This window comes from Haliotis rufescens, unplaced genomic scaffold (assembly GCF_023055435.1).
Source record: "Haliotis rufescens isolate VD_foot unplaced genomic scaffold, xgHalRufe1.0.p SCAF_6, whole genome shotgun sequence".
Lineage (NCBI taxonomy): Eukaryota > Metazoa > Mollusca > Gastropoda > Lepetellida > Haliotidae > Haliotis > Haliotis rufescens.
The window spans coordinates 5,135,969-5,157,029 of NW_025964334.1; the positions used below are offsets into that span (position 1 = coordinate 5,135,969).

Here is a 21,061-nt window from a genome sequence, read left to right on the forward strand (position 1 = left end):
ATGGTCAGCTTACAACCAAATTCTATATTTCATAAGAGGTAAAGAAGAGAGTGAGATAAAATACCCGAACCCCCTATTGACCTAATTAATGTTTGTCTTCACCTGCCTTCTGTTTACAATTCATCATGTAAAATGTTTATTTGTTTCCATATCAGAATGTATTTGACTGCTTGAAACGTGGCTGACTGACTTGCAGTGAAAATGTTGGCCTGTCTATCAGCTGCCCCGGTGGCACAATCGGTTAGCGCGCCGTACTTATAGTCAGTACCTTCCCCATGATCACCATGGGATGAGGAATGCGGAGGTTGTGAGTTCGAGCCTCACCCGGGGCATGCTTGCTTTTATTTACTGCTCTGACAGTTTGACCAACACTGTCGCATCCAATTCACAACCACTCATTATAGCAGACATGTGGCAGGTGAAATGCATCTTCTAAGCAAAACGTACACATTTTCCTTAGTCTGAAAGTTATAATACCCAACGTGAATGGTGTTTACACAGACTATTCACTACAATCGACCAGCTCTCGCGACCAGCAGCTGTTAAAACCGCTGCGCCTTTCCCCAAGTTATCAGATGCCTCCATAGCTCAGTGGATAGAGCACTGGTCTTGTAAACCAGGGGTCGTGAGTTCGATCCTCACTGGGGGCTAGATATCCTTTGCCGGAATTTTAGCCTTTTGCAGTTGAATTGATAAAACCTCTTATTGGAGCACCACGAGGAAGTGCTGTGGAAGCAGCCTCCGTAGCTCAGTGGTAAGAGCACTGGTCTCGTAAACCAGGGGTCGTGAGTTCGATCCTCACCGGGGGCTATGTTATAGCTTTATTTTGAAAATCCAATCGTTTTTTTCCTATTGAAGTGAACGCAGTCTCAACTTTGAAGCCAATCATTTGTCACATGATCGGGAACAATTGAGTGATCAAGACAGTGACATTGACGACAGAACCAATGAGTTGCGCGTGCCCTTTGTGTCCAAGCGCAGGCCTCCTTTTAAATCTTAAATCGACACCCAAGCCTTCAAATTTCCGATGCCTTTGCCTTGACTCGGCTCAGCAAGTGTCGTTTAACACATATTTTAAAGTGTACAAAATGTATCTGTTTACTTTCCATTTAAATAAGACACCCGTTGTAATAGCACTGGTTGAAGGTGTGTTTGAGATGTGTCATTTTAGTTCCTTTTGCAGGAGTTGTGCTTCTGAGTATAGTTGTCGAGAGTGAACATAAGGATTAATAAGTCACCATCAATGGCTAACTGCCTCCATAGCTCAGTGGATAGAGCACTGGTCTTGTAAACCAGGGGTCGTGAGTTCGATCCTCACTGGGGGCTCATTCTTCTTTTACAGTTTTTTTTATCACCCAGGAGTCAGTAAACGATTGCTGTCACGCGGATACTATATTTCTCCTTAGAGGCAAATAAACCAACCGGCACTCGTTTTAGCTGCATCAACATGTGAGAATGGTCAGCTTACAACCAAATTCTATATTTCTTAAGAGGTAAAGAAGAGAGTGAGATAAAATACCCGAACCCCCTATTGACCTAATTAATGTTTGTCTTCACCTGCCTTCTGTTTACAATTCATCATGAAAAATGTTTATTTGTTTCCATATCAGAATGTATTTGACTGCTTGAAACGTGGCTGACTGACTTGCAGTGAAAATGTTGGCCTGTCTATCAGCTGCCCTGGTGGCACAATCGGTTAGCGCGCCGTACTTATAGTCAGTACCTTCCCCATGATCACCATGGGATGAGGAATGCGGAGGTTGTGAGTTCGAGCCTCACCCGGGGCATGCTTGCTTTTATTTACTGCTCTGACAGTTTGACCAACACTGTCGCTTCCAATTCACAACCACTCATTATAGCAGACATGTGGCAGGTGAAATGCATCTTCTAAGCAAAACTTACACATTTTCCTTAGTCTGAAAGTTATAATACCCAACGTGAATGGTGTTTACACAGACTATTGACTACAATCGACCAGCTCTCGCGACCTGCAGCTGTTAAAACCGCGGCGCCTTTCCCCAAGCTATCAGATGCCTCCATAGCTCAGTGGATAGAGCACTGGTCTTGTAAACCAGGGGTCGTGAGTTCGATCCTCACTGGGGGCTAGATATCCTTTGCCGGAATTTTAGCCTTTTGCAGTTGAATTGATAAAACCTCTTATTGGAGCACCACGAGGAAGTGCTGTGGAAGCAGCCTCCGTAGCTCAGTGGTAAGAGCACTGGTCTCGTAAACCAGGGGTCGTGAGTTCGATCCTCACCGGGGGCTATGTTATAGCTTTATTTTGAAAATCCAATCGTTTTTTTCTATTGAAGTGAACGCAGTCTCAACTTTGAAGCCAATCATTTGTCACATGATCGGGAACAATTGAGTGATCAAGACAGTGACATTGACGACAGAACCAATGAGTTGCGCGTGCCCTTTGTGTCCAAGCGCAGGCCTCCTTTTAAATCTTAAATTGACACCCAAGCCTTCAAATTTCCGATGCCTTTGCCTTGACTCGGCTCAGCAAGTGTCGTTTAACACATATTTTAAAAGTGTACAAAATGTATCTGTTCACTTTCCATTTAAATAAGACACCCGTTGTAATAGCACTGGTTGAAGGTGTGTTTGAGATGTGTCATTTTAGTTCCTTTTGCAGGAGTTGTGCTTCTGAGTATAGTTGTCGAGAGTGAACATAAGGATTAATAAGTCACCATCAATGGCTAACTGCCTCCATAGCTCAGTGGATAGAGCACTGGTGGTTACCTCCCTTGCTTCGGAGGTGTGTGGACGTGCTGACTATCGAGCAACACAGATTCTCAGATTAAATCGTTCACAAGTTCCGTAGAATACCAGATTTACGCTAACAAGGTAGGCAACACTTTGATATGTAGTTGTGTGAGGACCTTAAACATTTGCATGCACGTTTGTGCATGCTATTGACATTGTTTGTCTCTGAATCTCCCACGCTCGCTGGGTTCAAAATGGCGGACACCAAACAGAAAAGAAAATATCTGAAAGATTGCACGATTGAAGTGAATGTTGGTAACAACAAAGTGATTAGTGCTAGTGTATTATCTTGTGCGCTATTGGAATATGTGTCCGATGTATGGGCGTGCGTCCTAAAAGGTACAGAATGCTATGATGTCACTGTCCCAGACAGTAACGAGGCAAGGATTCTTGCAGAAACTGATGACTTGAAAATAGGAGGTACACTGGTTAACTTCAGGTTACTTCATAGTGAAAGCGTCGTAGTGTCATTCCTACACCTTCCACCCTACATTGATGATGAGGAAATTGTAAACATGTTGATCAAAAGGGGTATCACTTTGAAAAGTGATATTAAACACAGGACCCTGAAAGGCACCAGCATTTTTGATGGTACCAGGTATGTGCGCGTCGCTTTCCCCCCCGAGTGTACATCCTTGCCATACTCCATGGGCTTCAACACATTAGATGGTTATCGATACTTTCGTGTGATTCATAATAATCAAGAACGGTTGTGTTTTAAATGCAACTCGGGAGACCATATGGTTAAAGAATGCCCAAATACCAAATGCTTTAAGTGCAACGGACATGGCCACATTGCCAAAAACTGCAACGAAGGAAGAACACTTAAACGTAGTTGTGAACTGTGCTCTCTACCTATTGGTAGCTGCAGCTGTTTCCTAGACGAGGAGGACAAATGTCAGTACAGCATGTCAGAGGAGTCTGAGCTAGAAAAGGAACTTGCCCCAGAAAGGTCATGGGATGAAGAACCTTTGGATAACGATGATACATCTGTTGAGGACTTTGAAACTGAAGAAAAGAAAAGAAACAAAGATGGAACAATAGAGGGAAAAGGAGAAGAAAATGAAGAGGAAAAACTTGATGAAGCCTCTGAAATTCCTTGTACAAACCGTGTTGGAGATGACATGGAGAGTGATGATAAGACAATGAGACAGTCGTTGCCTCAAGATGGACATGAAAATATAGCACCTTCTAAATGGAACAAATCTTCGAAGAAAAGAGGAAGAAGAAATAAACTACAACCCAAGATCACAGACTGTGTAATTCAGAACAATGACTTAAAAAATAAATTGAGAGAAAGTAAAAAAGATGAACAAAAGAAGAAGAAAGAAGAAAAGGTTAACGATCGACGAGAAATATCTGGCGTGTCTGAGAATGGTGTATAAACTAACAATGTGTTTGTACATACATTTCATATTTATATTTGCAATGGTCACAACATGGTCATGGAATGTGAATGGACTCCGTGATGTCACTAAAATACAAAATGTATTCTCTATACTAACGAATTCCCATGTCAATATTGCCTTTTTGCAGGAGACCTTTTGGTCTGATGAATTCATTGAAAAATATAAATATTTATGGCCAGGAACAATTTTATACTCTAATGCTGGTAATAATAGAAAAGGCGTTGCTCTTTTGATCTCTCCTGACTTTGAACAAAAGGTGGCCATGCTTGAAAAAGACAATGATGGAAGACTACTAAAGGCGTCTCTATCTCTTGAAGATAAAACAGTGATTTTATTAAATGTGTATGCCCCAAACGATCCTAGAGAGAGAATACCTTTTTTCAATAATTTAATGAAATGGGTTAATCATGAGCATTTAATTTGCGCTGGAGATTTTAATGAAATTCTTGATCCTTCACTTGATAAAGGTCCCAATAACACAACGTTTAACATCCAAAGTAGTAATGTGTTAAACACCTTTCTTCACAAAAACAACCTAATCGATATATGGAGGTACAAGAACTATGACAAAAAAGAGTTTTCTCGAATACAGTCTGTATTAGGAGTTATTAAACAATCTCGGATTGATTTGATATTTGTTTCAAGAAACCTTATTTCAAATATTATTAACTGTTACATTAGATATTCCTCTGTGAGTGATCACAATATTGTTGTATCAAGGTTAGACTTTTCTCCTATAGAAAGGGGTCCTGGTGTATGGATTTTTAATAATCAGCTTCTTGACGATTGCGCATTTTATCAAAAGATCACTGAAATAATAGAAGAGGCAAAAGGGTGCCCTTTACTTAAAACTGAACCATTGATATGGTGGGATAACTTGAAATATCAGTTCAAAAAGTTTTCCAGGTACTATGCATCTAAAAAAAGCAATCATGAAAAAGCTGATTATTTTAAAATTCAAAATAAACTTAGAAAAGAATATCATAAGATATCCTCCATTCCTGGCTATGTATCTTCTATTTTACAATCAATAGAAAATGAGCTGGAGACATACGAGATTAACAAATGCAAAGGAGCTATTCTCAGGTCAAAGGCAAAGTGGACTCTCGATTCCGACAGAAATACCTCATACTTTTTAAATCTAGAAAAAACAAAACAGCAAGCAAACTCGATCAAAGAATTATTTAGAGGAGATGGTACAATAGCCAACAACACAGAGGATATCTTGGATACTGCTCAACAATTTTACTCCTCTTTATTCACTGCTGAACACTGTAATGTAGAAAAACAACAGGACATAGTTAATAATATCAAGGACAAGCTTTCCGAAGATGAAAGGAATTCATGCGAAGTACATATTTCTCAGAGTGAGCTTACCGTGGCACTCAAAGGTATGCAGAAAAATAAATCACCAGGCCCAGATGGTCTAACAGTTGAGTTTTATTTGAAGTTTTGGAACATTTTATGCCCCTTCTTCATACAAGTTGTCGATTGTGTACACAAAGAAAACAGTCTTTCACGTACCATGAAAAAGAGTATAATTAGTTTATTTTATAAAAAGAAAGGTGACAAGAGAGACATTAAATGTTACAGGCCTATTTCATTGATAAATGTAGATTGTAAACTAATATCCAGAGTGTTGTCATTAAGATTACGAAATGTCATGTCCTCAATTGTCTCCCCTGAACAATCTTGCTGTGTACCAGGAAGAGACATAGCTAACAACCTTCACTCCCTAAGAGATGTTAGTGACATTGTAAATAATCGTGATGATGATGATTCATATCTCATCAAAATAGATCAAGAGAAAGCATTTGACAGGGTCTCACATCAATACTTATTTCAAATTCTCAGAAAATTTAACTTTGGAGATTCCTTCATTTCATGGATTAAAATTCTCTATACTGATATGCATAGTTCTGTTAAATGCAATGGCCATTTGTCGCCTTATTTTCCTTTAACTCGTGGTGTTCGTCAAGGAGATCCAATGAGCTCCATGCTGTACGTTTTGGTGTCAGAGCCACTTAATCTCCTAGTTAAGAACAATCCTGAAATCCACGGAATAAGTATCAACAATGACATTTATTCTTTGATATATCAACATGCTGATGACACTTCAATCACTGTTTCAGATGTCAACTCCGTCGAAGAAACATTTAGCACAGTTAACTCATACTGTGAAGGAACGGGAGCAAAAATCAACATCGAAAAATCAGAAGTTTTGTTATTGGGTAAAAATAACCTTCGTGGCTGTTCAATCAACGTCCCGGTTAAAATCAAAAAAGATTGTGTTGAAATATTAGGCATTTATTTCGGCAAGGATAAAGCAATGTGTGAAACGTTGAATTGGAGAAAGAAAATGGACAAAATTCAAACATTGTTAAATTCATGGTTACGTAGACAACTTACTCTACAGGGTAGAGCAGTTGTAATAAATATCCTTATGAGTTCCCGCTTATAGTATGCGTTTACTGTACTACCTGTCCCACAATGGGTTGAGCATAGATTTACTCAGATGTTTAGTAAATTCTTGTGGCATAATAAAACTGCCAAAATAACATCAGATACCTGTATTGGTATTTGTTTAGATGGTGGTCTGAATATACCAAAGTTGTGTTTTAAAAAATATGCACTGAGACTTAAGTTGCTGAGGGCTTTTGCTAATTCCCAGCTTAATTGTATTTGGAAACAAACAATGCTATATTTTATGTCACATCTTCTGAAAATGAACTTGGGAATTCATGTTTTATCTCTTGAACATAATAAGGGTGATTTACAAGACAAAAGCCCATTTTATGCTGAGCTATTATCTGCATGGAATGAAATTACTGGAGGGAAAAGACCCTTGCTTCAAAATGTAGATGATATCATGAATCAACCACTTTTCAAAAATCCATTAATTACTTTCAATGGAAAAACTCTGATGTTTCAATCGTTTGTTTCAAGTGGAATTATTTGTATTAAACATATTTGTTTTGAAGTTATTCCAAAATTCATGTCCTCACAAATTATTGTAGACATTGTACATGATACTTTACCTGAAATGGACATAAACACTATACAACAATGCTATGCAATCATTTTATACGCGCTTCCATCAGAATGGAAAAATATCATTTTGTCTGATGTTGGCAAAAACCTTCCCTCGGGAGACATCTTCTGCACGATTGATGGACAGGACATGTCAGTTGAAGTTTTAACAGCTAAATTTTGCTACGAAATATTCAGACAAAAACACTTCAAAAAGCCAGTTGCTATTTCTTTTTGGAATAATATTGCTTTGGACATTAATTGGAAAGATATTTGGCTGAATGTGTGGCAGAAAGATAAATCAACAGACTCTATACAGTTGGATTTTAAAATTGCTCACAATATTATCTTTACATATGATAAACTGTGCAAAATTGGATTGTCAAACACTGATGTTTGTCCTGTATGTCAAAATGAAACAGAGGACATTTTACATTTGTTTATCTTCTGCCAAGAGTTATCTTCCTTGCAATCTCTATTAATTGACATGTTGACAGACGTTTGTCAAGATTCAGGGTTTAGTCTTGGACAGTTATACCTCTGGTTACTGTTTGGATTCCTGCCAGAAAAGAAGTTGTCATGTAAACCCTTCATGAACATTGTATTGTCAATATATCGAATTGCTGTATTTAAAAGAAGAGTTATTATGAGTCAGGAAACAATCTCATTTCACATGAAAGCTTTTTTCAAATCTTTGATTAAGCGTCATTTCAGCCTTTTGTTGTTTCACTATTCAAAAATGAATCAATTACATATCTTTATTCAAAGATATATAATGACCAATACATTTATCACATTAGATGGAAATGAGATTGTTCTCAAACCTCCTCTAGAATAGAAACATGTAACATGTAACGTGTAAAGAGCATGTTCAATCTGCAATCCTCTTTTTGTATATGTAAAGACGTGTTTAGATAATCAAATGTAAAAAACTATTTCTCATATTTTCTGTCTGTAGAATCGGAATGTTATCCACTGCCACCCTACTTCTGTGATAACCTTTTTATTAATGTGGTGGCAGTGGCAGCACTGTCTGCGACTGTAATAAGTTCCCGTGAATAAATTTTATCAAGAAAAAAAAAAAAAAAAAAAGAGCACTGGTCTTGTAAACCAGGGGTCGTGAGTTCGATCCTCACTGGGGGCTCATTCTTCTTTTACAGTTTTTTTATCACCCAGGAGTCAGTAAACGATTGCTGTCACGCGGAAACTATATTTCTCCTTAGAGGCAAATAAACCAACCGGCACTCGTTTTAGCTGCATCAACATGTGAGAATGGTCAGCTTACAACCAAATTCTATATTTCTTAAGAGGTAAAGAAGAGAGTGAGATAAAATACCCGACCCCCCTATTGACCTAATTAATGTTTGTCTTCACCTGCCTTCTGTTTACAATTCATCATGTAAAATGTTTATTTGTTTCCATATCAGAATGTATTTGACTGCTTGAAACGTGGCTGACTGACTTGCAGTGAAAATGTTGGCCTGTCTATCAGCTGCCCCGGTGGCACAATCGGTTAGCGCGCCGTACTTATAGTCAGTACCTTCCCCATGATCACCATGGGATGAGGAATGCGGAGGTTGTGAGTTCGAGCCTCACCCGGGGCATGCTTGCTTTTATTTACTGCTCTGACAGTTTGACCAACACTGTCGCTTCCAATTCACAACCACTCATTATAGCAGACATGTGGCAGGTGAAATGCATCTTCTAAGGAAAACGTACACATTTTCCTTAGTCTGAAAGTTATAATACCAAACGTGAATGGTGTTTACACAGACTATTGACTACAATCGACCAGCTCTCGCGACCAGCAGCTGTTAAAACCGCGGCGCCTTTCCCCAAGCTATCAGATGCCTCCATAGCTCAGTGGATAGAGCACTGGTCTTGTAAACCAGGGGTCGTGAGTTCGATCCTCACTGGGGGCTCATTCTTCTTTTACAGTTTTTTTATCACCCAGGAGTCAGTAAACGATTGCTGTCACGCGGAAACTATATTTCTCCTTAGAGGCAAATAAACCAACCGGCACTCGTTTTAGCTGCATCAACATGTGAGAATGGTCAGCTTACAACCAAATTCTATATTTCTTAAGAGGTAAAGAAGAGAGTGAGATAAAATACCCGAACCCCCTATTGACCTAATTAATGTTTGTCTTCACCTGCCTTCTGTTTACAATTCATCATGTAAAATGTTTATTTGTTTCCATATCAGAATGTATTTGACTGCTTGAAACGTGGCTGACTGACTTGCAGTGAAAATGTTGGCCTGTCTATCAGCTGCCCCGGTGGCACAATCGGTTAGCGCGCCGTACTTATAGTCAGTACCTTCCCCATGATCACCATGGGATGAGGAATGCGGAGGTTGTGAGTTCGAGCCTCACCCGGGGCATGCTTGCTTTTATTTACTGCTCTGACAGTTTGACCAACACTGTCGCTTCCAATTCACAACCACTCATTATAGCAGACATGTGGCAGGTGAAATGCATCTTCTAAGGAAAACGTACACATTTTCCTTAGTCTGAAAGTTATAATACCCAACGTGAATGGTGTTTACACAGACTATTGACTACAATCGACCAGCTCTCGCGACCAGCAGCTGTTAAAACCGCGGCGCCTTTCCCCAAGCTATCAGATGCCTCCATAGCTCAGTGGATAGAGCACTGGTCTTGTAAACCAGGGGTCGTGAGTTCGATCCTCACTGGGGGCTACATATCCTTTGCCGGAATTTTAGCCTTTTGCAGTTGAATTGATAAAACCTCTTATTGGAGCACCACGAGGAAGTGCTGTGGAAGCAGCCTCCGTAGCTCAGTGGTAAGAGCACTGGTCTCGTAAACCAGGGGTCGTGAGTTCGATCCTCACCGGGGGCTATGTTATAGCTTTATTTCGAAAATCCAATCGTTTTTTTCCTATTGAAGTGAACGCAGTCTCAACTTTGAAGCCAATCATTTGTCACATGATCGGGAACAATTGAGTGATCAAGACAGTGACATTGACGACAGAACCCATGAGTTGCGCGTGCCCTTTGATATCCAAGCGCAGGCCTCCTTTTAAATCTTAAATCGACACCCAAGCCTTCAAATTTCCGATGCCTTTGCCTTGACTCGGCTCAGCAAGTGTCGTTTAACACATATTTTAAAAGTGTACAAAATGTATCTGTTCACTTTCCATTTAAATAAGACACCCGTTGTAATAGCACTGGTTGAAGGTGTGTTTGAGATGTGTCATTTTAGTTCCTTTTGCAGGAGTTGTGCTTCTGAGTATAGTTGTCGAGAGTGAACATAAGGATTAATAAGTCACCATCAATGGCTAACTGCCTCCATAGCTCAGTGGATAGAGCACTGGTCTTGTAAACCAGGGGTCGTGAGTTCGATCCTCACTGGGGGCTCATTCTTCTTTTACAGTTTTTTTATCACCCAGGAGTCAGTAAACGATTGCTGTCACGCGGAAACTATATTTCTCCTTAGAGGCAAATAAACCAACCGGCACTCGTTTTAGCTGCATCAACATGTGAGAATGGTCAGCTTACAACCAAATTCTATATTTCTTAAGAGGTAAAGAAGAGAGTGAGATAAAATACCCGAACCCCCTATTGACCTAATTAATGTTTGTCTTCACCTGCCTTCTGTTTACAATTCATCATGTAAAATGTTTATTTGTTTCCATATCAGAATGTATTTGACTGCTTGAAACGTGGCTGAGTGATTTGCAGTGAAAATGTTGGCCTGTCTATCAGCTGCCCCGGTGGCACAATCGGTTAGCGCGCCGTACTTATAGTCAGTACCTTCCCCATGATCACCATGGGATGAGGAATGCGGAGGTTGTGAGTTCGAGCCTCACCCGGGGCATGCTTGCTTTTATTTACTGCTCTGACAGTTTGACTAACTCTGTCGCTTCCAATTCACAACCACTCATTATAGCAGACATGTGGCAGGTGAAATGCATCTTCTAAGCAAAACTTACACATTTTCCTTAGTCTGAAAGTTATAATACCCAACGTGAATGGTGTTTACACAGACTATTGACTACAATCGACCAGCTCTCGCGACCAGCAGCTGTTAAAACCGCGGCGCCTTTCCCCAAGTTATCAGATGCCTCCATAGCTCAGTGGATAGAGCACTGGTCTTGTAAACCAGGGGTCGTGAGTTCGATCCTCACTTTGGCTAGATATCCTTTGCCGGAATTTTAGCCTTTTGCAGTTGAATTGATAAAACCTCTTATTGGAGCACCACGAGGAAGTGCTGTGGAAGCAGCCTCCGTAGCTCAGTGGTAAGAGCACTGGTCTCGTAAACCAGGGGTCGTGAGTTCGATCCTCACCGGGGGCTATGTTATAGCTTTATTTTGAAAATCCAATCGTTTTTTTCCTATTGAAGTGAACGCAGTCTCAACTTTGAAGCCAATCATTTGTCACATGATCGGGAACAATTGAGTGATCAAGACAGTGACATTGACGACAGAACCCATGAGTTGCGCGTGCCCTTTGTGTCCAAGCGCAGGCCTCCTTTTAAATCTTAAATCGACACCCAAGCCTTCAAATTTCCGATGCCTTTGCCTTGACTCGGCTCAGCAAGTGTCGTTTAACACATATTTTAAAGTGTACAAAATGTATCTGTTCACTTTCCATTTAAATAAGACACCCGTTGCAATAGCACTGGTTGAAGGTGTGTTTGAGATGTGTCATTTTAGTTCCTTTTGCAGGAGTTGTGCTTCTGAGTATAGTTGTCGAGAGTGAACATAAGGATTAATAAGTCACCATCAATGGCTGACTGCCTCCATAGCTCAGTGGATAGAGCACTGGTCTTGTAAACCAGGGGTCGTGAGTTCGATCCTCACTGGGGGCTCATTCTTCTTTTACAGGTTTTTTTATCATCCAGGAGTCAGTAAACGATTGCTGTCACGTGGATACTATATTTCTCCTTAGAGGCAAATAAACCAACCGGCACTCGTTTTAGCTGCATCAACATGTGAGAATGGTCAGCTTACAACCAAATTCTATATTTCTTAAGAGGTAAAGAAGAGAGTGAGATAAAATACCCGAACCCCCTATTGACCTAATTAATGTTTGTCTTCACCTGCCTTCTGTTTACAATTCATCATGTAAAATGTTTATTTGTTTCCATATCAGAATGTATTTGACTGCTTGAAACGTGGCTGACTGACTTGCAGTGAAAATGTTGGCCTGTCTATCAGCTGCCCCGGTGGCACAATCGGTTAGCGCGCCGTACTTATAGTCAGTACCTTCCCCATGATCACCATGGGATGAGGAATGCGGAGGTTGTGAGTTCGAGCCTCACCCGGGGCATGCTTGCTTTTATTTACTGCTCTGACAGTTTGACCAACACTGTCGCTTCCAATTCACAACCACTCATTATAGCAGACATGTGGCAGGTGAAATGCATCTTCTAAGGAAAACGTACACATTTTCCTTAGTCTGAAAGTTATAATACCCAACGTGAATGGTGTTTACACAGACTATTGACTACAATCGACCAGCTCTCGCGACCAGCAGCTGTTAAAACCGCGGCGCCTTTCCCCAAGTTATCAGATGCCTCCATAGCTCAGTGGATAGAGCACTGGTCTTGTAAACCAGGGGTCGTGAGTTCGATCCTCACTGGGGGCTAGATATCCTTTGCCGGAATTTTAGCCTTTTGCAGTTGAATTGATAAAACCTCTTATTGGAGCACCACGAGGAAGTGCTGTGGAAGCAGCCTCCGTAGCTCAGTGGTAAGAGCACTGGTCTCGTAAACCAGGGGTCGTGAGTTCGATCCTCACCGGGGGCTATGTTATAGCTTTATTTTGAAAATCCAATCGTTTTTTTCCTATTGAAGTGAACGCAGTCTCAACTTTGAAGCCAATCATTTGTCACATGATCGGGAACAATTGAGTGATCAAGACAGTGACATTGACGACAGAACCCATGAGTTGCGCGTGCCCTTTGTGTCCAAGCGCAGGCCTCCTTTTAAATCTTAAATCGACACCCAAGCCTTCAAATTTCCGATGCCTTTGCCTTGACTCGGCTCAGCAAGTGTCGTTTAACACATATTTTAAAGTGTACAAAATGTATCTGTTCACTTTCCATTTAAATAAGACACCCGTTGCAATAGCACTGGTTGAAGGTGTGTTTGAGATGTGTCATTTTAGTTCCTTTTGCAGGAGTTGTGCTTCTGAGTATAGTTGTCGAGAGTGAACATAAGGATTAATAAGTCACCATCAATGGCTGACTGCCTCCATAGCTCAGTGGATAGAGCACTGGTCTTGTAAACCAGGGGTCGTGAGTTCGATCCTCACTGGGGGCTCATTCTTCTTTTACAGGTTTTTTTATCATCCAGGAGTCAGTAAACGATTGCTGTCACGTGGATACTATATTTCTCCTTAGAGGCAAATAAACCAACCGGCACTCGTTTTAGCTGCATCAACATGTGAGAATGGTCAGCTTACAACCAAATTCTATATTTCTTAAGAGGTAAAGAAGAGAGTGAGATAAAATACCCGAACCCCCTATTGACCTAATTAATGTTTGTCTTCACCTGCCTTCTGTTTACAATTCATCATGTAAAATGTTTATTTGTTTCCATATCAGAATGTATTTGACTGCTTGAAACGTGGCTGACTGACTTGCAGTGAAAATGTTGGCCTGTCTATCAGCTGCCCCGGTGGCACAATCGGTTAGCGCGCCGTACTTATAGTCAGTACCTTCCCCATGATCACCATGGGATGAGGAATGCGGAGGTTGTGAGTTCGAGCCTCACCCGGGGCATGCTTGCTTTTATTTATTGCTCTGACAGTTGGACCAACACTGTCGCTTCCAATTCACAACCACTCATTATAGCAGACATGTGGCAGGTGAAATGCATCTTCTAAGCAAAACTTACACATTTTCCTTAGTCTGAAAGTTATAATACCCAACGTGAATGGTGTTTACACAGACTATTGACTACAATCGACCAGCTCTCGCGACCAGCAGCTGTTAAAACCGCGGCGCCTTTCCCCAAGTTATCAGATGCCTCCATAGCTCAGTGGATAGAGCACTGGTCTTGTAAACCAGGGGTCGTGAGTTCGATCCTCACTGGGGGCTAGATATCCTTTGCCGGAATTTTAGCCTTTTGCAGTTGAATTGATAAAACCTCTTATTGGAGCACCACGAGGAAGTGCTGTGGAAGCAGCCTCCGTAGCTCAGTGGTAAGAGCACTGGTCTCGTAAACCAGGGGTCGTGAGTTCGATCCTCACCGGGGGCTATGTTATAGCTTTATTTTGAAAATCCAATCGTTTTTTTCCTATTGAAGTGAACGCAGTCTCAACTTTGAAGCCAATCATTTGTCACATGATCGGGAACAATTGAGTGATCAAGACAGTGACATTGACGACAGAACCCATGAGTTGCGCGTGCCCTTTGTGTCCAAGCGCAGGCCTCCTTTTCAATCTTAAATCGACACCCAAGCCTTCAAATTTCCGATGCCTTTGCCTTGACTCGGCTCAGCAAGTGTCGTTTAACACATATTTTAAAAGTGTACAAAATGTATCTGTTCACTTTCCATTTAAATAAGACACCCGTTGTAATAGCACTGGTTGAAGGTGTGTTTGAGATGTGTCATTTTAGTTCCTTTTGCAGGAGTTGTGCTTCTGAGTATAGTTGTCGAGAGTGAACATAAGGATTAATAAGTCACCATCAATGGCTAACTGCCTCCATAGCTCAGTGGATAGAGCACTGGTCTTGTAAACCAGGGGTCGTGAGTTCGATCCTCACTGGGGGCTCATTCTTCTTTTACAGTTTTTTTATCACCCAGGAGTCAGTAAACGATTGCTGTCACGCAGAAACTATATTTCTCCTTAGAGGCAAATAAACCAACCGGCACTCGTTTTAGCTGCATCAACATGTGAGAATGGTCAGCTTACAACCAAATTCTATATTTCTTAAGAGGTAAAGAAGAGAGTGAGATAAAATACCCGAACCCCCTATTGACCTAATTAATGTTTGTCTTCACCTGCCTTCTGTTTACAATTCATCATGTAAAATGTTTATTTGTTTCCATATCAGAATGTATTTGACTGCTTGAAACGTGGCTGACTGACTTGCAGTGAAAATGTTGGCCTGTCTATCAGCTGCCCCGGTGGCACAATCGGTTAGCGCGCCGTACTTATAGTCAGTACCTTCCCCATGATCACCATGGGATGAGGAATGCGGAGGTTGTGAGTTCGAGCCTCACCCGGGGCATGCTTGCTTTTATTTACTGCTCTGACAGTTTGACCAACACTGTCGCTTCCAATTCACAACCACTCATTATAGCAGACATGTGGCAGGTGAAATGCATCTTCTAAGGAAAACGTACACATTTTCCTTAGTCTGAAAGTTATAATACCCAACGTGAATGGTGTTTACACAGACTATTGACTACAATCGACCAGCTCTCGCGACCAGCAGCTGTTAAAACCGCGGCGCCTTTCCCCAAGTTATCAGATGCCTCCATAGCTCAGTGGATAGAGCACTGGTCTTGTAAACCAGGGGTCGTGAGTTCGATCCTCACTGGGGGCTAGATATCCTTTGCCGGAATTTTAGCCTTTTGCAGTTGAATTGATAAAACCTCTTATTGGAGCACCACGAGGAAGTGCTGTGGAAGCAGCCTCCGTAGCTCAGTGGTAAGAGCACTGGTCTCGTAAACCAGGGGTCGTGAGTTCGATCCTCACCGGGGGCTATGTTATAGCTTTATTTTGAAAATCCAATCGTTTTTTTCCTATTGAAGTGAACGCAGTCTCAACTTTGAAGCCAATCATTTGTCACATGATCGGGAACAATTGAGTGATCAAGACAGTGACATTGACGACAGAACCCATGAGTTGCGCGTGCCCTTTGTGTCCAAGCGCAGGCCTCCTTTTAAATCTTAAATCGACACCCAAGCCTTCAAATTTCCGATGCCTTTGCCTTGACTCGGCTCAGCAAGTGTCGTTTAACACATATTTTAAAGTGTACAAAATGTATCTGTTCACTTTCCATTTAAATAAGACACCCGTTGCAATAGCACTGGTTGAAGGTGTGTTTGAGATGTGTCATTTTAGTTCCTTTTGCAGGAGTTGTGCTTCTGAGTATAGTTGTCGAGAGTGAACATAAGGATTAATAAGTCACCATCAATGGCTGACTGCCTCCATAGCTCAGTGGATAGAGCACTGGTCTTGTAAACCAGGGGTCGTGAGTTCGATCCTCACTGGGGGCTCATTCTTCTTTTACAGGTTTTTTTATCATCCAGGAGTCAGTAAACGATTGCTGTCACGTGGATACTATATTTCTCCTTAGAGGCAAATAAACCAACCGGCACTCGTTTTAGCTGCATCAACATGTGAGAATGGTCAGCTTACAACCAAATTCTATATTTCTTAAGAGGTAAAGAAGAGAGTGAGATAAAATACCCGAACCCCCTATTGACCTAATTAATGTTTGTCTTCACCTGCCTTCTGTTTACAATTCATCATGTAAAATGTTTATTTGTTTCCATATCAGAATGTATTTGACTGCTTGAAACGTGGCTGACTGACTTGCAGTGAAAATGTTGGCCTGTCTATCAGCTGCCCCGGTGGCACAATCGGTTAGCGCGCCGTACTTATAGTCAGTACCTTCCCCATGATCACCATGGGATGAGGAATGCGGAGGTTGTGAGTTCGAGCCTCACCCGGGGCATGCTTGCTTTTATTTACTGCTCTGACAGTTTGACCAACACTGTCGCTTCCAATTCACAACCACTCATTATAGCAGACATGTGGCAGGTGAAATGCATCTTCTAAGCAAAACTTACACATTTTCCTTAGTCTGAAAGTTATAATACCCAACGTGAATGGTGTTTACACAGACTATTGACTACAATCGACCAGCTCTCGCGACCAGCAGCTGTTAAAACCGCGGCGCCTTTCCCCAAGTTATCAGATGCCTCCATAGCTCAGTGGATAGAGCACTGGTCTTGTAAACCAGGGGTCGTGAGTTCGATCCTCACTGGGGGCTAGATATCCTTTGCCGGAATTTTAGCCTTTTGCAGTTGAATTGATAAAACCTCTTATTGGAGCACCACGAGGAAGTGCTGTGGAAGCAGCCTCCGTAGCTCAGTGGTAAGAGCACTGGTCTCGTAAACCAGGGGTCGTGAGTTCGATCCTCACCGGGGGCTATGTTATAGCTTTATTTTGAAAATCCAATCGTTTTTTTCCTATTGAAGTGAACGCAGTCTCAACTTTGAAGCCAATCATTTGTCACATGATCGGGAACAATTGAGTGATCAAGACAGTGACATTGACGACAGAACCCATGAGTTGCGCGTGCCCTTTGTGTCCAAGCGCAGGCCTCCTTTTAAATCTTAAATCGACACCCAAGCCTTCAAATTTCCGATGCCTTTGCCTTGACTCGGCTCAGCAAGTGTCGTTTAACACATATTTTAAAAGTGTACAAAATGTATCTGTTCACTTTCCATTTAAATAAGACACCCGTTGTAATAGCACTGGTTGAAGGTGTGTTTGAGATGTGTCATTTTAGTTCCTTTTGCAGGAGTTGTGCTTCTGAGTATAGTTGTCGAGAGTGAACATAAGGATTAATAAGTCACCATCAATGGCTAACTGCCTCCATAGCTCAGTGGATAGAGCACTGGTCTTGTAAACCAGGGGTCGTGTGTTCGATCCTCACTGGGGGCTCATTCTTCTTTTACAGTTTTTTTATCACCCAGGAGTCAGTAAACGATTGCTGTCATGCGGATACTATATTTCTCCTTAGAGGCAAATAAACCAACCGGCACTCGTTTTAGCTGCATCAACATGTGAGAATGGTCAGCTTACAACCAAATTCTATATTTCATAAGAGGTAAAGAAGAGAGTGAGATAAAATACCCGAACCCCCTATTGACCTAATTAATGTTTGTCTTCACCTGCCTTCTGTTTTCAATTCATCATGTAAAATGTTTATTTGTTTCCATATCAGAATGTATTTGACTGCTTGAAACGTGGCTGACTGACTTGCAGTGAAAATGTTGGCCTGTCTATCAGCTGCCCCGGTGGCACAATCGGTTAGCGCGCCGTACTTATAGTCAGTACCTTCCCCATGATCACCATGGGATGAGGAATGCGGAGGTTGTGAGTTCGAGCCTCACCCGGGGCATGCTTGCTTTTATTTATTGCTCTGACAGTTGGACCAACACTGTCGCTTCCAATTCACAACCACTCATTATAGCAGACATGTGGCAGGTGAAATGCATCTTCTAAGCAAAACTGACACATTTTCCTTAGTCTGAAAGTTATAATACCCAACGTGAATGGTGTTTACACAGACTATTGACTACAATCGACCAGCTCTCGCGACCAGCAGCTGTTAAAACCGCGGCGCCTTTCCCCAAGCTATCAGATGCCTCCATAGCTCAGTGGATAGAGCACTGGTCTTGTAAACCAGGGGTCGTGAGTTCGATCCTCACTGGGGGCTAGATATCCTTTGCCGGAATTTTAGCCTTTTGCAGTTGAATTGATAAAACCTCTTATTGGAGCACCACGAGGAAGTGCTGTGGAAGCAGCCTCCGTAGCTCAGTGGTAAGAACACTGGTCTCGTAAACCAGGGGTCGTGAGTTCGATCCTCACCGGGGGCTATGTTATAGCTTTATTTTGAAAATCCAATCGTTTTTTTCCTATTGAAGTGAACGCAGTCTCAACTTTGAAGCCAATCATTTGTCACATGATCGGGAACAATTGAGTGATCAAGACAGTGACATTGACGACAAAACCCATGAGTTGCGCGTGCCCTTTGTGTCCAAGCGCAGGCCTCCTTTTAAATCTTAAATCGACACCCAAGCCTTCAAATTTCCGATGCCTTTGCCTTGACTCGGCTCAGCAAGTGTCGTTTAACACATATTTTAAAGTGTACAAAATGTATCTGTTCACTTTCCATTTAAATAAGACACCCGTTGTAATAGCACTGGTTGAAGGTGTGTTTGAGATGTGTCATTTTAGTTCCTTTTGCAGGAGTTGTGCTTCTGAGTATAGTTGTCGAGAGTGAACATAAGGATTAATAAGTCACCATCAATGGCTAACTGCCTCCATAGCTCAGTGGATAGAGCACTGGTCTTGTAAACCAGGGGTCGTGAGTTCGATCCTCACTGGGGGCTCATTCTTCTTTTACAGTTTTTTATCACCCAGGAGTCAGTAAACGATTGCTGTCATGCGGATACTATATTTCTCCTTAGAGGCAAATAAACCAACCGGCACTCGTTTTAGCTGCATCAACATGTGAGAATGGTCAGCTTACAACCAAATTCTATATTTCTTAAGAGGTAAAGAAGAGAGTGAGATAAAATACCCGAACCCCCTATTAACCTAATTAATGTTTTTCTTCACCTGCCTTCTGTTTTCAATACAACATGTAAAATGTTTATTTGTTTCCATATCAGAATGTATTTGACTGCTTGAAACGTGGCTGAGTGATTTGCAGTGAAAATGTTGACCTGTCTATCAGCTGCCCCGGTGGCACAATCGGTTAGCGCGCCGTACTTATAGTCAGTACCTTCCCCATGATCACCATGGGATGAGGAATGCGGAGGTTGTGAGTTCGAGCCTCACCCGGGGCATGCTTGCTTTTATTTACTGCTGTGACAGTTGGACCAACACTGTCGCTTCCAATTCACAACCACTCATTATAGCAGACATGTGGCAGGTGAAATGCATCTTCTAAGCAAAACTGACACATTTTCCTTAGTCTGAAAGTTATAATACCCAACGTGAATGGTGTTTACACAGACTATTGACTACAATCGACCAGCTCTCGCGACCAGCAGCTGTTAAAACCGCGGCGCCTTTCCACAAGCTATCAGATGCCTCCATAGCTCAGTGGATAGAGCACTGGTCTTGTAAACCAGGGGTCGTGAGTTCGATCCTCACTGGGGGCTAGATATCCTTTGCCGGAATTTTAGCCTTTTGCAGTTGAATTGATAAAACCTCTTATTGGAGCACCACGAGGAAGTGCTGTGGAAGCAGCCTCCGTAGCTCAGTGGTAAGAGCACTGGTCTCGTAAACCAGGGGTCGTGAGTTCGATCCACACCGGGGGCTATGTTATAGCTTTATTTTGAAAATCCAATCGTTTTTTTCCTATTGAAGTGAACGCAGTCTCAACTTTGAAGCCAATCATTTGTCACATGATCGGGAACAATTGAGTGATCAAGACAGTGACATTGACGACAGAACCCATGAGTTGCGCGTGCCCTCTGATATCCAAGCGCAGGCCTCCTTTTAAATCTTAAATCGACACCCAAGCCTTCAAATTTCCGATGCCTTTGCCTTGACTCGGCTCAGCAAGTGTCGTTTAACACATATTTTAAAGTGTACAAAATGTATCTGTTCACTTTCCATTTAAATAAGACACCCGTTGTAATAGCACTGGTTGAAGGTGTGTTTGAGATGTGTCATTTTAGTTCCTTTTGCAGGAGTTGTGCTTCTGAGTATAGTTGTCGAGAGAGAACATAAGGATTAATAAGTCACAATCAATGGCTAACTGCCTCCATAGCTCAGTGGATAGAGCACTGGTATTGTAAACCAGGGGTCATGAGTTCGATCCTCACTGGGGGCTCATTCTTCTTTTACAGTTTTTTTATCACCCAGGAGTCAGTAAACGATTGCTGTCACGCGGATACTATATTTCTCCTTAGAGGCAAATAAACCAACCGGCACTCGTTTTAGCTGCATCAACATGTGAGAATGGTCAGCTTACAACCAAATTCTATATTTCTTAAGAGGTAAAGAAGAGAGTGAGATAAAATACCCGAACCCCCTTTTAACCTAATTAATGTTTTTCTTCACCTGCCTTCTGTTTTCAATTCAACATGTAAAATGTTTATTTGTTTCCATATCAGAATGTATTTG

The 21,061-nt window shown here is 41.7% G+C and overlaps 41 non-coding genes across 41 annotated transcripts; all 41 read left to right on the forward strand.

Moving 5' to 3' along the window:
* The first annotated feature begins 222 nt into the window (after positions 1 to 222).
* Positions 223 to 332, forward strand: Trnai-uau. The gene is made up of 2 exons: positions 223 to 260; positions 297 to 332. It is a non-coding gene; the product is annotated as a tRNA-Ile (tRNA).
* Positions 333 to 577: 245 nt separating this feature from the next.
* Positions 578 to 650, forward strand: Trnat-ugu. Its single transcript has one exon. It is a non-coding gene; the product is annotated as a tRNA-Thr (tRNA).
* An 87-nt stretch (positions 651 to 737) lies between these two features.
* On the forward strand, positions 738 to 810 carry Trnat-cgu. The gene has a single exon. It is a non-coding gene; the product is annotated as a tRNA-Thr (tRNA).
* A 443-nt stretch (positions 811 to 1,253) lies between these two features.
* Trnat-ugu lies at positions 1,254 to 1,326 on the forward strand. Its single transcript has one exon. It is a non-coding gene; the product is annotated as a tRNA-Thr (tRNA).
* Positions 1,327 to 1,677: 351 nt separating this feature from the next.
* On the forward strand, positions 1,678 to 1,787 carry Trnai-uau. Its single transcript has 2 exons — positions 1,678 to 1,715; positions 1,752 to 1,787. It is a non-coding gene; the product is annotated as a tRNA-Ile (tRNA).
* A 245-nt stretch (positions 1,788 to 2,032) lies between these two features.
* On the forward strand, positions 2,033 to 2,105 carry Trnat-ugu. Its single transcript has one exon. It is a non-coding gene; the product is annotated as a tRNA-Thr (tRNA).
* An 87-nt stretch (positions 2,106 to 2,192) lies between these two features.
* On the forward strand, positions 2,193 to 2,265 carry Trnat-cgu. The gene has a single exon. It is a non-coding gene; the product is annotated as a tRNA-Thr (tRNA).
* A 6,437-nt stretch (positions 2,266 to 8,702) lies between these two features.
* Positions 8,703 to 8,812, forward strand: Trnai-uau. Its single transcript has 2 exons — positions 8,703 to 8,740; positions 8,777 to 8,812. It is a non-coding gene; the product is annotated as a tRNA-Ile (tRNA).
* Positions 8,813 to 9,057: 245 nt separating this feature from the next.
* On the forward strand, positions 9,058 to 9,130 carry Trnat-ugu. Its single transcript has one exon. It is a non-coding gene; the product is annotated as a tRNA-Thr (tRNA).
* Positions 9,131 to 9,480: 350 nt separating this feature from the next.
* Trnai-uau lies at positions 9,481 to 9,590 on the forward strand. Its single transcript has 2 exons — positions 9,481 to 9,518; positions 9,555 to 9,590. It is a non-coding gene; the product is annotated as a tRNA-Ile (tRNA).
* A 245-nt stretch (positions 9,591 to 9,835) lies between these two features.
* On the forward strand, positions 9,836 to 9,908 carry Trnat-ugu. Its single transcript has one exon. It is a non-coding gene; the product is annotated as a tRNA-Thr (tRNA).
* Positions 9,909 to 9,995: 87 nt separating this feature from the next.
* On the forward strand, positions 9,996 to 10,068 carry Trnat-cgu. The gene has a single exon. It is a non-coding gene; the product is annotated as a tRNA-Thr (tRNA).
* A 445-nt stretch (positions 10,069 to 10,513) lies between these two features.
* On the forward strand, positions 10,514 to 10,586 carry Trnat-ugu. Its single transcript has one exon. It is a non-coding gene; the product is annotated as a tRNA-Thr (tRNA).
* A 350-nt stretch (positions 10,587 to 10,936) lies between these two features.
* Positions 10,937 to 11,046, forward strand: Trnai-uau. Its single transcript has 2 exons — positions 10,937 to 10,974; positions 11,011 to 11,046. It is a non-coding gene; the product is annotated as a tRNA-Ile (tRNA).
* Positions 11,047 to 11,295: 249 nt separating this feature from the next.
* Trnat-ugu lies at positions 11,296 to 11,366 on the forward strand. The gene has a single exon. It is a non-coding gene; the product is annotated as a tRNA-Thr (tRNA).
* Positions 11,367 to 11,450: 84 nt separating this feature from the next.
* On the forward strand, positions 11,451 to 11,523 carry Trnat-cgu. The gene has a single exon. It is a non-coding gene; the product is annotated as a tRNA-Thr (tRNA).
* Positions 11,524 to 11,966: 443 nt separating this feature from the next.
* Positions 11,967 to 12,039, forward strand: Trnat-ugu. Its single transcript has one exon. It is a non-coding gene; the product is annotated as a tRNA-Thr (tRNA).
* A 351-nt stretch (positions 12,040 to 12,390) lies between these two features.
* On the forward strand, positions 12,391 to 12,500 carry Trnai-uau. Its single transcript has 2 exons — positions 12,391 to 12,428; positions 12,465 to 12,500. It is a non-coding gene; the product is annotated as a tRNA-Ile (tRNA).
* A 245-nt stretch (positions 12,501 to 12,745) lies between these two features.
* Positions 12,746 to 12,818, forward strand: Trnat-ugu. Its single transcript has one exon. It is a non-coding gene; the product is annotated as a tRNA-Thr (tRNA).
* Positions 12,819 to 12,905: 87 nt separating this feature from the next.
* Trnat-cgu lies at positions 12,906 to 12,978 on the forward strand. The gene has a single exon. It is a non-coding gene; the product is annotated as a tRNA-Thr (tRNA).
* Positions 12,979 to 13,421: 443 nt separating this feature from the next.
* Trnat-ugu lies at positions 13,422 to 13,494 on the forward strand. The gene has a single exon. It is a non-coding gene; the product is annotated as a tRNA-Thr (tRNA).
* A 351-nt stretch (positions 13,495 to 13,845) lies between these two features.
* Positions 13,846 to 13,955, forward strand: Trnai-uau. Its single transcript has 2 exons — positions 13,846 to 13,883; positions 13,920 to 13,955. It is a non-coding gene; the product is annotated as a tRNA-Ile (tRNA).
* A 245-nt stretch (positions 13,956 to 14,200) lies between these two features.
* On the forward strand, positions 14,201 to 14,273 carry Trnat-ugu. The gene has a single exon. It is a non-coding gene; the product is annotated as a tRNA-Thr (tRNA).
* Positions 14,274 to 14,360: 87 nt separating this feature from the next.
* Trnat-cgu lies at positions 14,361 to 14,433 on the forward strand. The gene has a single exon. It is a non-coding gene; the product is annotated as a tRNA-Thr (tRNA).
* A 444-nt stretch (positions 14,434 to 14,877) lies between these two features.
* On the forward strand, positions 14,878 to 14,950 carry Trnat-ugu. Its single transcript has one exon. It is a non-coding gene; the product is annotated as a tRNA-Thr (tRNA).
* Positions 14,951 to 15,300: 350 nt separating this feature from the next.
* Trnai-uau lies at positions 15,301 to 15,410 on the forward strand. The gene is made up of 2 exons: positions 15,301 to 15,338; positions 15,375 to 15,410. It is a non-coding gene; the product is annotated as a tRNA-Ile (tRNA).
* Positions 15,411 to 15,655: 245 nt separating this feature from the next.
* Trnat-ugu lies at positions 15,656 to 15,728 on the forward strand. The gene has a single exon. It is a non-coding gene; the product is annotated as a tRNA-Thr (tRNA).
* An 87-nt stretch (positions 15,729 to 15,815) lies between these two features.
* Trnat-cgu lies at positions 15,816 to 15,888 on the forward strand. Its single transcript has one exon. It is a non-coding gene; the product is annotated as a tRNA-Thr (tRNA).
* Positions 15,889 to 16,331: 443 nt separating this feature from the next.
* On the forward strand, positions 16,332 to 16,404 carry Trnat-ugu. Its single transcript has one exon. It is a non-coding gene; the product is annotated as a tRNA-Thr (tRNA).
* Positions 16,405 to 16,755: 351 nt separating this feature from the next.
* On the forward strand, positions 16,756 to 16,865 carry Trnai-uau. The gene is made up of 2 exons: positions 16,756 to 16,793; positions 16,830 to 16,865. It is a non-coding gene; the product is annotated as a tRNA-Ile (tRNA).
* Positions 16,866 to 17,110: 245 nt separating this feature from the next.
* On the forward strand, positions 17,111 to 17,183 carry Trnat-ugu. Its single transcript has one exon. It is a non-coding gene; the product is annotated as a tRNA-Thr (tRNA).
* Positions 17,184 to 17,270: 87 nt separating this feature from the next.
* On the forward strand, positions 17,271 to 17,343 carry Trnat-cgu. Its single transcript has one exon. It is a non-coding gene; the product is annotated as a tRNA-Thr (tRNA).
* Positions 17,344 to 17,787: 444 nt separating this feature from the next.
* On the forward strand, positions 17,788 to 17,860 carry Trnat-ugu. Its single transcript has one exon. It is a non-coding gene; the product is annotated as a tRNA-Thr (tRNA).
* A 350-nt stretch (positions 17,861 to 18,210) lies between these two features.
* Trnai-uau lies at positions 18,211 to 18,320 on the forward strand. Its single transcript has 2 exons — positions 18,211 to 18,248; positions 18,285 to 18,320. It is a non-coding gene; the product is annotated as a tRNA-Ile (tRNA).
* A 245-nt stretch (positions 18,321 to 18,565) lies between these two features.
* On the forward strand, positions 18,566 to 18,638 carry Trnat-ugu. Its single transcript has one exon. It is a non-coding gene; the product is annotated as a tRNA-Thr (tRNA).
* Positions 18,639 to 18,725: 87 nt separating this feature from the next.
* Trnat-cgu lies at positions 18,726 to 18,798 on the forward strand. The gene has a single exon. It is a non-coding gene; the product is annotated as a tRNA-Thr (tRNA).
* A 443-nt stretch (positions 18,799 to 19,241) lies between these two features.
* Trnat-ugu lies at positions 19,242 to 19,314 on the forward strand. The gene has a single exon. It is a non-coding gene; the product is annotated as a tRNA-Thr (tRNA).
* A 349-nt stretch (positions 19,315 to 19,663) lies between these two features.
* Positions 19,664 to 19,773, forward strand: Trnai-uau. Its single transcript has 2 exons — positions 19,664 to 19,701; positions 19,738 to 19,773. It is a non-coding gene; the product is annotated as a tRNA-Ile (tRNA).
* Positions 19,774 to 20,018: 245 nt separating this feature from the next.
* On the forward strand, positions 20,019 to 20,091 carry Trnat-ugu. The gene has a single exon. It is a non-coding gene; the product is annotated as a tRNA-Thr (tRNA).
* An 87-nt stretch (positions 20,092 to 20,178) lies between these two features.
* Positions 20,179 to 20,251, forward strand: Trnat-cgu. The gene has a single exon. It is a non-coding gene; the product is annotated as a tRNA-Thr (tRNA).
* A 444-nt stretch (positions 20,252 to 20,695) lies between these two features.
* Trnat-ugu lies at positions 20,696 to 20,768 on the forward strand. The gene has a single exon. It is a non-coding gene; the product is annotated as a tRNA-Thr (tRNA).
* The last annotated feature ends 293 nt before the right edge of the window (positions 20,769 to 21,061 follow it).